The 12,193-nt window shown below is 34.2% G+C and overlaps 1 long non-coding RNA gene across 1 annotated transcript; it reads left to right on the forward strand.

Moving 5' to 3' along the window:
- Window positions 1-1,836: 1,836 nt before the first annotated feature.
- On the forward strand, window positions 1,837-9,025 carry LOC128212938 (uncharacterized). Its single transcript, XR_008257644.1, has 4 exons — window positions 1,837-2,484; window positions 2,703-2,817; window positions 3,356-3,519; window positions 4,262-9,025. It is a non-coding gene; the product is annotated as an uncharacterized LOC128212938 (long non-coding RNA).
- Window positions 9,026-12,193: the final 3,168 nt, after the last annotated feature.

Below are 12,193 nucleotides of genomic sequence, written 5' to 3' on the forward strand. Positions count from 1 at the left end.
TAAAACTGGAGAGTACGTGCTGCTTGCGATTTTCACAACGGTCAAAAATTGTCGCAATGAATTATTATTTTCTTTTTGGTCAATATAACACATTAAAACCGCTTTGAAATGTTGAATGGAAGTATAAAATGTTCGGTATAATAAAAGAAATATAACACACGGCTTCTGGCAATATGACATTATAAGGACCGGCCAGTCAGCTCCCGAAGGTGTATATGGACCGAGGCGTTATATGACCCTCAGTGGTGTGTGATATTTCTGAAATAATGGGATTATGCCCGCTAACTTAGCCTAAGGTAAATGTTAAAAATTATACTGTTTAAAGGCCCGCTGGAACTTATATATGTAAGGGAGGTACGCATATTTAAATAGCGTATGTATATGTTGTTGTTGTTTTTTAAATCTTGTCCAGTCATAATTATGTCAATTCCTGCTGCAACATATTTTCGATTTTTTGGTTCTAATTGACTTCTTTTGAATATGTTTTGAAATTCATTTTATGTTAAAACTAATAATATTGATATGGTTTTTTTTCCCAAACATTTCAGATATATTTGATATTTGGTTATAATTTGGTACCATACCTATTCATACCGTGTACAGCGGATGAACGAGTGAATTGTTTGTCAATTAGTTTAATCAAGGGCAGTAATGTCAAGTGCGTCCAGGTTCCCTGGTTCATTGTTTGGGGTATAAAACATCCTCGATTCGATGAATATATAAACATTGTTTTCAATATGTTAAAATGATTATACATGTAATTGAAACAACCTTGTGCACCGAATGAAGAGCAATTGCTTGTTTACGATGACGCTTGTTTTAGATGAATCATGTCTGTATTAAAATATCTCGTGAAAACAATTGCACGTTCTTACTAGGCTTATCGACTCACTCAATGCACTTTATTCTTCAAAACTACGATTTCATACCGTTCTTTTAGTGTAAATCTCATCCGATACCTTGTTTTGGTCAATGACGGGTATTATCATCGTGTTCCGAATGTAGATCGCCAGTTTTGGAGATAGATCAGCACATTTATGAAAATGCTTACTGGTTCATTCTGTACATTTTTAGGACCCAGGTTCATCCCAAATCTTGTATATCTATGGCGCACTAAAATAACAATTAAAATGCATCGATTGTTTTTCCTAATCCATGTAACTGTACTATAACATGTATAAGAAGAGTCATTTTGATAAGAACCTCAACACTCCCTGCTAAAAGAAGAATTGTTATTACATGTTGGCGGTTATATAGTAAGGGAGGCACGGTTAATCTTTAATTGAAATAGTGTTTACTAAAGTTTTGACGAATTACATTTAAGACGTTGTATTGTTGACTGTTTAAACTCTGTCCCTATTTGAAGTGTCTTTTTACACCATATACTTCCATTCGTCTGGAGTTCATGAGTTATGCGTGTATTAAAGCACCACTTTACAATATGTATGAAATAACATGATTTCACGCGCTTCTACCCATATACTATTGAATCTGTATGATAAAAGATAAATTGTAAAATATATTTATATAGGGAAAAGTGAATAGGAGGAGAGCGGGGAGGAGGAGAAAGAAAATGTTGAAAAAGAGGGGCGAGAGATTGGAGAGCAAGGGGAGGGAAAGAAGATAAAGAGGGGAAGAAAAAGAGGGGAGGAAGAGGAGAGGAGAAAGAGAGGAGAAAAAGGGGAGGGGGAGATTGGGGATAAAGAGGAGGAGAAAGAGGAGGGGAGACAGATAGGGGGAGATATGAGTTGGGAGGGAATTGAGAGAGAGGAGAAAGAAAAGGGAGAAAGGATGTGGTAAAAATGGTTGGAGGTATGGGAGAGATACAGGCGAAAGTGTGAAGTAGCTGGGGAAGAAGGGCGAGGAAGGAGATAAAATGCGGAAGTTGAGAGGTTAAAAGAAAACGGGAATTATATTTGAAAAGAAATGCCGTAAGTTCATTATGATTCGAAATTTGAAGCCAAAATTGTGAATTTTATTTTACTTCATATCTAACGGGCTTATTGCGCGGGCGCATCGGCGCCCGGCGCATATATTGATTGTTTTAGAAGTGTCCCTGGTGCAATGGGCTTGCGCATGCGGCGTTTTCATTGTTTTGATCGCGCATGCGCCGTTTCTTACCGTCCGCTCTCGGATAATTCCGAAGCAGTTCGCCATTAGACTGGTTCCTGTTCGATTTTGCAATAGAAGATTGGTAATCTTCTAATATGTGAAGCTTTGAAAATATAAGGCAAATTAAAACCAGAGATGTTTTTAAATAACTCTTTTAGAGAAAAAATATCATAAATGCACAGTTGTTGAGAAAACTTCTCTTTTTAATTTAAATATTTTTACATAAAAGAATAAACCACGAATGCGCAGAATGTATAATCTTAGAAAATCGGTGAACCAGTCTATTATCTGATTACATGACGTGTACGGGTCAGATGCAAGCGTCCAGTAGATTAGGGATATCGAGGTCAACACGCTGGCGGTTGGGGAAAGGTATTTTCATTTTCTTTTTACGTAGTGAACTGAAAAACTATTGTTATTTTATATTTATCATTTTAAAAGCAGGTTTCGTGTCTTTCGATTTAAACAGTAGCACGGTTTTTTTGCGGTATTCCTACTTTCATTTTGGACAACATTTGAAGGCTTTTCCAAATTGCGTCATTAAAACCAGGAATGATAGCCGTCCAATGTAAACGCTTCTTGCATTTCAGATTTAGGCGAATGTGCGGTCAAGGTCAAAATTGCGAGAGGTTGAATCGAAGTGAAATACCGCAACAAAAACGTTCGATTTGGACATTAACGCGTCTAACTGAATCAGTCACAATGGTAGGGATGATATTTCAAGCCCTTCTTTGTAATGCATACGCAAAGTTTGCATGTCAGTCTGTATGTAACGAGTTTAAGGTGATTTGTTTGTAGTCATTACATTTTTGCATCGTTTTCATTATGCACCAGTTATTATTTTAGACAAATGCATCAGTCAATTAAAACCACGCCCCCCCCCCCCGGTCAGGGGAATAGCGAGGACCCTGACCATAGGTCCAGCCAATCTTGGCTAAAATCACGTCCTGCGGGAATGAACAGATTGTTTAATCTCGCCAAATGCCCTGCACCCCAGGGGCCCTAGGTAAGGCCCATTCCCCGCTATAATTTAAGCGAGACACAACCATCCCATTCACCCGGCAATGCAGGGCCACCTGAAAGTTAAAAACATGGTCCATTTCCCCGGCTATCCCTGGTATACCCCCAAACCTTGGGGGTCGTGGTTACAATTGACTGGTGCATTAGTTTAAAATAATAAACATGTTTTACGGGATTCTGTCTCAATAAAATGTATATTTATATTTATCATCCTACATTCCAGTTTCTACCACAAGAGTTGTAAATATTGAACAGAAAGGGCTTCATCTTCAAGATGAAAACTGCAAAAAATGGCCACCAACAAGAATGGGCCAGGACTGAGGAGTTCCAAGAAATGAGTATTCTTCAGCCCACAAATATCAGTGCTGCCCCGCTGCCCAAAACCAGGTTTGTTCTCTTTCTTAGTTTCCTGTTAACTTTATTGTTTCAGAACAATAGCCAGCATTCATATTAAAAATGAAATCCCAAACCTTCTGCATTTTGTGTTGTTATGTAACACAACTAAAGCTAGGCAAATATTTTGCTAAGTTTTTAACTGCAACTTTAAATAGCATTGCTTTTGGTATTAACATTCAACCTTTAATAAAACAAAAACATATATGGATGTTTCAATGCATTTCAATAAATAATTGAATGTATTTACAATTATTCACAATTTCATATAATGTTTAAAAATTTTTAACTCTACAAGCTTACATTATTTTACAATATAATCTTTTTTTAGACATCATTTTGATTTTTATTTCGCACAAAATACATGACCTATAAACAAGCCTTCCTTAAAATTAATAACATTTTTTTACTTTTTCTAACAAAATTGCTTAACTCAATAGCTGAATAAAGGAATGAAATCATTACTTGTATATAAATACTTAATCTTAATTATTATTCTGCAATTCATGCATCAATGTTTGATTTGTATAACCTGATTCAGAATTGACATCAAATTGCAAATTACCTGTCAATTCACATTTCGAATAAAGCTTATGAAATCAACCTTGAAACCTAACAAATTCACCTCAGTTTAATGTTTACAGTTATTTCATTTCTCATGTTTTATGTTATCAGGTCTTCAGTGCTACATTCACTTATCATGAAAACTTAACAAACTCCTTTCATATCTTTTTAGAGTGTGGCAACAAGTAAATGGACCTTGACAAATTTCCTCTATGTTAGAGCCAGTCCCTTACACAAGTGGCCTAGTTTTGCACAGCTGAGGTTGTTATCAAACGCAGCAGTAGGTATGAAATGCGGAAACTGTTCCAACTTGATCTTCAACAGTTGAGTTACTCCTCATCACAATACCTGAACTGAAAACAATCGGTGATGATCCTGCATTTCACTTCTACCTCACAGTGCTCTTCCCTATAAACGCTAGAGGAAAGTTTGAAAATGAAAAACTTGTCATTGCAAGTGTGAAAGGACCAATTGATTCTTAACGAAACAACCTGCCTCAATGCTTTAGCTGACACTACATCAAGTCAACACAAGGCAATTTGTTTTTCTCGCAACCTGACCGGTATGTTGAATCTGATCAAAATTGTACACAACCACTGGTCAAGAATATAGAAATACAAGTTGTATGATCAGTAACCTAAAATATTCTTGAATATTTGAACATAATAAAAAGGTATGTTGAATTTGATCAAAATTGTACACAACCACTGGTCAAGAATATAGAAATACAAGTTGTATGATCAGTAACCTAAAATATTCTTGAATATTTGAACATAATAAAAAAGTATTCGTTAAAGTTATTCATATTGTGTGTAGTGTAGGTAAGATCAAAGTCAAGGTTATTTTGGCTAAAAAAAGGAAAATGAGTCTTGATTCATAACATCGATGAAATAGCAAGCCTTAAGTATTTTCGATAAAGTGATACATATATTTTGTGGTGATGTCATAACCTTTTTTCACTGTTTTTGAAGAGAAAACACATGCTATAAATATATTATCACATTTGTGTTTTTTTAGCTCGACTATTTTAAGAATAAGGTGGGCTATACTATTGGCTCTGGTGTCGGTGTCCGGTTCAAGTTTTAGGGCAAGTTGGGATTTTCACTTATAAGTCCAATACCCTTCATTCAATTGACTTAATACCTCACACAGTTGTTCAGGGCCATCATATAATGGGAATAGATAACTCCTTTATACAAGTTATGGCCCCTGATTGACTATCAAACTTAGGTTAAAGTTTATTGATAACTTCTCTACCATTCGTTCATTTAACTTAATACTTGACCCATTTGTTCAGGACCATCACACAATGAGGTTACATAACTCTGTATTATCCTCAATACAAGTTATAGCCCCTGATTGACTTAGGTTAAAGGTTTAGGGCAGGTTAAAGGAACAAGTTGGGATTTTCACTAATAAGTCCAATACCCTTCATTCAATTGACTTACCGTAATACTTTACACAGATGTTCAGAGCCATCACATAATTAGGTAAGATAACTCCATATCATATTTTATTCACATAATGGCCCCTGATTGACTATGGAACTTAGGTTAAATTTTTAGGGCAGGTTGATATATTTATTGATAACTTCTATACCCTTCATTCACATTATCCTTAATACAAGTTATGGCCCCTGATTGACTTAGGTTAAAGTTTTAGGGCAAGTTAAAGTTTTAGGGCAAATTGGGATTTTAATAAAAAAAACTTCTATACCTTCATTTAATGCACTTAATACTTCGCAGAATTATTGACGACCATCTTACACTAAGGAACATAACTTCATGTTAACCCTAAATACAAATTATTGCACTTGAATGTTTTTTTTTTCTTTTTAACTCTTCTTTTAATTTCTTCAGAAAGGCACATTTTTATATTCCTAACCACATTTTCATAAAGGGAAAACAAGATATTTGAATGACCTGTGTCATTGTTCGGGTGGGCTGGTGTTAGGGCAGCGTCAAAGTCACCTTATGTATCGAATAATTTTAGTTAGGTTTGACATACAGAGACCAAACTTGGTATATGCAAAGAGTTTATGGAGACCTTTTATGGGAATGCGTTTGAGGCCCCTATGATCAAGGTCAAGGTTACTATAAATAGAAAAAGGGTTGGTTTTGAATAACTTAAGTAAGGGTCTTCTTATTGGTACCAAATTTGGTATATAGGAAGAGTTTATAGAGACCTTTCCTGAGATTGTGTTTTTGGCCCCGAGAGTTATGGTCTAGGTCAAGGTCAATATAGAAATATGGTAAGTACTGAATAACTCAAGTAAGGATTGACATAGTGTGACCAAACTTGGTATATAGGACAAGTTCATGCAGAGCTTTAATGGATGCTTTTTGGCCCCCTAGCGTCGTTGTCACTGTTACTAAAAATAGATTACTGTTTCAGTTAAGGCTGACATACTGTGACCAAACTTGATATATGTAGGAAGAGTTTATAGCGCGGACACGAGTATGTGTACTCAGACATTTAAATATCTCGTGTGACTTTGATCTTTGAGTTATGGACCCTGGTCAATGTCACTGCTCATCGTCTCAATGAGGATAACATTTGTACCAAGCAATATGGTAATCCATCAATGCATAAGTAAGTTATAGCACGGACACGAAATGTTACAGCCAGACGGACAGACAGACTGATGAAGTGTTTCTGTAATCCCCTCCCCACTCCGTGGCGGGGGATTTGAAATTTGATATTTATAAAATAGTGTACTTACATTTTTGCCATTGTTCTGTTTTACCATTCTGTCAATATGTTAAGTGACAGTTGTGCCAATATCTTACAGTCACCATATATGACTTTACAGAATCGTAACATTATTTAATAACCTCATCATAATGATTACTTATCTTCCTATTGTTTTCTTAAATGTTCTGCAATTTCAATAATTATTTACAAAACATGTTCCTAAAATCAGAGACATTTGACAGTATTATAAGAATTCTCATTCAAGGTTTTGTCTATCTGAACACTGATGTTTGCATAATGCTCTGTAGATATCACTATGCTTTTGCTAAGTTTAATTCCCATTAATGTTTAAATTAATTTCTCATATGTACATATATTTAACAATGTTCTGTTTTTCAACATCTCAATTAAACAGTTACAAAATGTTAATTTACAAGAAATACTTGTATTTATATCACTATGTCATTTTGCCATGTCACCCTTCTTTACTACCTGTTATGCTTAAAGCTGCACTCTCACAGATTTACCATTTGAACAACTTTTTTTATTTTTTGTCTTGGAAAGCGCAAATTTTGTGTTAATATCCACAAACAAATGATTTAAGATTACTGACAAAAGATCAAATCACAGATTTTCATATTTCCATTTGAAAATTAATGTCTTATGGCTAAAGCTGTTATTACCAGTTTAAGAAAATTGCATAAAACATCAATTTTTGAACTTGCGTATAAAAATCTGCATTCTTTTTTTATCAGCTGTCTGATATAACTGGTTTCAATGGATTTTCGCAAAATATGGCTCGTTCTAAGTCAAAAAATGAAAAAGTTGTCAAACATTCAATCTGTGAGAGTGCAGCTTTAACTCTGATGAATATATCATTCAATGTCTCTTTTATAGGCACTGACTCTCCATTTACAAACATTAGAATTCATAATGCTTAAAAAAGTATGCCTGTTTCAACTTCTCAACTTACCCTGCTTTTTTGCATTACCCTTAACCATTCTATTGTGTGTTGTTGTTTTTCATTTTCGTGATTTATGACTTTTCAAACTTTAAAAAATAATGGCCTTTTGGCTATCAACCATATCAGCAATGCTTATACTGATGATATAAAACTCCAGGCATATCATTTATAGTTTTGGGTTTGACAACTTTCAACTTTTAAGTTAGTAAATCATTTAACAAATATACCTATTTTCAACCGAATTCATTCCAACATAACAACTGAAACTGAGTCTTTTTAAGCCCCCCCCCCCCTGAAAAAGATATTTATCACCCTATTAATAGTTTCATTCAAATACTGTGCATTTGCATACTGGGTACATATTACTAGGTTTTCATGCATTTTCATTTATATTCTTTTCTTTCATACCTGTTCTATTTCGTTGCTTATGAAATAGTACCAGCATGTATTTTAGTATTGTATTAATTTGTCTGTATATGTCGCACTTACACCAAATTATAACAAATATTCTTTCTATTGTTAATTACATTTTAGTACAACTCTACCATTCCCAGCATACATACTAACTCTGTATATTTTGTTTTTGTGTCATTATATTTCCATACACATTAAGTGATCAACTTCCTAGTCATACCACTATCAACCTGCATCACATTCTGCTCATCATTCTTATATCTTATGCCTTAAAAGTGCATAATGCATGATGATTACATAATGTTTATTACCTGTAAGTGTCAGTATATGCTAAACTTCTTTCCTTTGTTTAAAACATCCTGCGTGCCTATAAATCATCTACGCCACAGAACAAGGAAAATGACATTAATAATGATGATCAGACTTCTTTCTTTCAGCTCATGTATAACCAACTTCTTTCAGTTTATGTTAAATGTATTTTTTTAATTGTGTTAAAATCTGTTACATAAGCAAACAGTTTTATGTGTTTTTCAGTTAGAATCAATGGCTTTGTAACACTTAATTATAACGGTCAACTTGTTTCGCGGATTATTAGCCAAAAGTAAACATTGTTTTAAGCATATGTCCTTAATTATTTCTATTGGATTAACGTTTGGTGCTACTCCTGTTTAAAGTCAACATTTCATCAAAGTACAAATTCTCAACGTTTCGAACTTTGCCCAGAATTTACCAAATCATGTTGGCATATTTAACATTTCAGCTATCATATCAGCCACTCCAAAAGAAAACCACCACTGTGGCCATGTTGTCTTTTATAAATGTGTGTATATTGATACAGTTCATGAATAAAGTTATTTGATACAATTATGATTTCTGTCATAGATATACCATCAGTTGTACAATTGTTATTGTGTTAAGTTTTATTTTCATTTCAAAACAACAGCCCAATTCTGTCATCTTTTAAGTAACTTCATTTCACTGACATCTACAATCAATGTTAGTCCTTACTTCATTTACTTCGTTCTTACCCTACATATAGACTTGCATAACCAATAGTTGGCCCGCGCTAACATCCAATTGCTGCATCTTGCAGCAACTTTTGTACTTGTTAACATAAATTAGTCGTGTAAAACTCCGGCAATCCTACCATGCAAACTGTTACTAGGCTCGCTGAGCCTGATTCGGAAGCTTTTCGTGATGATCTAGCTGTGCGGTGGTAACCCTGGACCTGCCTCGTTATCGCAGGTGAATCATGGCTTCCTCGTTATCGCAGGTGAATCATGGCTTCCTCGTTATCGTAGGCGAATCAAGGCCTCCGTGGTATCAGAGTGAATCACGACTTCTGTGTTATCGTAGGTGAATCAAGGGTTCCACGTTAGAATAAGTGATTCAAGGCTTCCGAGTTATCGTCGGTGAGTCACGGCTTATTCATCATCGTAGATGAATCACGTCTTCCGCGTTATCTTAGGTGAATCGAGGCTTATGCGTTATTAATGGTGAATCACGGCGTTCTCGCTAATGAAGGATCTTCCTCCACGTGTTATACCACACATACATGGATAAGGAAAAACAATCGATGCCTTTTCATCGTTATTAAAGTTTGCCATAAGATTAACCAAATTTGGGATGAACCTGGTTTCTTAAAAAATACCAGAATGAGCCAGTAAGAATTTTCTTAAATGTGCTGATCTATCTCCAAAACTGGCGATCTGCACCCGGAAAACAATAACAATACCTTTGATTGACCAAATCACGGTATCGGATGAGAATTACACGAAAGAGAACGGTATAAAATCGTTGTTTTGAGGAGTTAAGTGCATTGAGTAAGTCGGTAAGCCTAGTAAGAACTTGAATTGTTTTCACGAGATATTTTAATACGGACATGTTTTTCATCTTAAACAAGCGCCATCGTAAATTAGTAATTGCTCTTAATTCGGTGCACAAGGTCGTTTCTAAAAAATATCGTTTTAACATTAAGCCTGAAAACAATGGTTATACTCACCGAATCGAGAACGCTTTTCACCCCGAACAATGAACCAAGAAACCTTAACGCACCAGACATTACTGCCCTTGTTAAATGTTTTTCTTACGACCTGATCAGTATGCTCACAAAAAGCACAGAGTGTGAAAAAATATCAGTCTTTATCCATTTGAAATAATGCTTTATGATATAATGTGCTATTTTAAGTGATATTGATTTAACAGAACAGAATATAGTGCTTATTTAACTTAAGCATATATGGCTTATTGTTATAAACACAAAAACAAATATACATATTAAATATTGCATGCATGAGAGAACAAAATGCATAATTTTGCAATGTATAATTTACCATCAAGGTATACCAACTATATCGCGAAAAAACTAAAGCTAATTTAGCAGTAGTGAAAGTTAAGAGGTCTTTAGGGTTGATTTATATAATCAAGTCTCTTATTTCAAAAAGCTTTGGTACAGAAAATAGCTAATCTTACTAACATAGATTTATTTCAGAATTAAGTAATGATATAAATTTTATCATACTTGGATTTCTGACATAATATCTAGGAATATAAATCTGTCTTATATCATTATACATTGAACAAACTAAAAAAATGCAATTCATCTTCAATATAGTTTAAATTACACAGTGTACATTTCCTATCTTGTCTATGAATACTGTTATTTCTTTCATGCTTTTCGATGAAATATGGAGTTCTATTAGTGAAATAATATCAGTGAACATATCAAACTAACATTTTCACTGCAAAATAAGGAGTGAAAATATCAACTTTCAGAACTACTTTTTAAATCCATTGTAGTTACTTCCCCTTGATCAAAACAGAACACTTCACTTTGAACCAGAAAATGTTTGCAAATAAAATATTTAAAATTTAAAGATTTGTTCCAAAAGTTTAAAAAATGATATGTTTGGAAATTAACAACTTACCGTTTATTTAGAAAATCGTTTATCCCGTTTTCCAAACGTGTTCTTGATCTTGAAGCTTAATGTTCGAACATTTGCTTTCATACCAAACAAATTACAGACGAAAACAACTGTACGAACATAAACAGACTGTTATATCATCGTTCAAATGTATTTTGAACTGTTTTTCGTTGTAATACGTCATAAGAACTTCCCGGAAAATTCACACAACTTACAGATTTAGGTGGGTTTTTTTAAGCAAAAAAGACTGGTCTCTGACAGTAAGCTGACTAAATATCCATGTATCATGAAACACTCTCAAACTAAGACAAATGTTTTATATCCAATGAATATCCGCATTTTTTTTGCTAACACATTCGACCTTTTAATTTTCATTTAATAAATGGCGGCGTAGTAATTTGGTCATGTATCAGCGAACTTTTTCTCAACAAACCGGAAATTGAAAATTGACAGCTACGTCATCAGCTGTTAAATAAATTTTTCAAAAAAGGGGGTAATTAAGAAAATAAATTAAAATACTAAAAAAACTCCGAAAGTAAGCATAAAAGAAACAGAAAATTTGTTTATTTCAGTGTAAGACCGTATTTTATTTCACTCGTGATCATAGAAAAACTATATTTTCACTCGAGGCGTCGTCACTCGTGAAAATATGTTTTTTTCTATGACACTCATGAAATAAAATACGATCTTACACTGAAATAAACAAATATCCTTTATGTCTCCCAAGTTCAATGTTTAGATTATGGGAGGAACATTTGAGTTTAGCTAAAGTATTTCTAAATTTGAAATTTTCCAGTAAAACAATGTAAGTTGACATTTTGAACGTTTCCTTCATTTCCTCTAACAAATACAAGGATGAATGTGTTTCCATGGTAGCTTACCAACCGGTATATCTATTTCTGAGCATGTGGACGAATGCACGTAAATTTACAGACTCTGGTAATTGCCATACGACCGCGAACCCGGATGGGTTTTTTTTTAATTTAGCGGCCCAGTTTAGGCTTGTGGGTTATTATGTAGTTCCCGGTATTGCTCTGTAATAATTGCCCTGAGAATACAATTAAGGTAAGCACTAGATTAGCGGTTTATGACAACTTGAACACAGAAA

Source organism: Mya arenaria, chromosome 13, assembly GCF_026914265.1.
Source record: "Mya arenaria isolate MELC-2E11 chromosome 13, ASM2691426v1".
NCBI classification, from domain to species: domain Eukaryota; kingdom Metazoa; phylum Mollusca; class Bivalvia; order Myida; family Myidae; genus Mya; species Mya arenaria.